Source organism: Arachis duranensis, chromosome 3, assembly GCF_000817695.3.
Source record: "Arachis duranensis cultivar V14167 chromosome 3, aradu.V14167.gnm2.J7QH, whole genome shotgun sequence".
Classification (NCBI taxonomy): domain Eukaryota; kingdom Viridiplantae; phylum Streptophyta; class Magnoliopsida; order Fabales; family Fabaceae; genus Arachis; species Arachis duranensis.
In genome coordinates, this window is record NC_029774.3 from 90,295,720 (window position 1) to 90,296,304 (window position 585).

Consider the following 585-nt stretch of genomic DNA (forward strand, 5'->3'; position numbering starts at 1 on the left):
ATTAGAATTTGAGATGTGATATAGTCATTTAGTTATATATTTGGTGGTTTTGTCATGATATCAGGATTAGTTTCTTTTTTGTTAGTAAACAGGGCCTAGAAATAGATATCAGGATTACTTTTGTTCTTTTCTTATGTGTACATGGGCTCTTTATTTGGGCCCAACAATTTTTTTTATGTTTTTATGAGCTGACTTTATTAGGATTATTTAGTTTTTTTCGTGGGAAATTACTAATATTTAGAACAAAAACTTAGTTTTGTTATCAAATAATAAACGCATCATAACATTACTCTATATATACTTTCTTAACTCGGCCAAGGCTATGCCGGAATTCATGACAATAATTAATGTTTTTTTACATTTATTTTATAAATTTTTTAATGAAGAATATAATTGACTAAAAAGTAAAATTTTTATTAAATTTATAGAAAATATTTGTATTATACATAATAATTTGTTTGATAAAATTTTTTACCTTAAAAAAAATCTGAACTGTTAATTAAAAGATTATATGATTTTGGTTTTTGTTTAGTGTTTTAAATTTGGATGATATTTTAAAGTTTATATTAGACTATAATTATATTT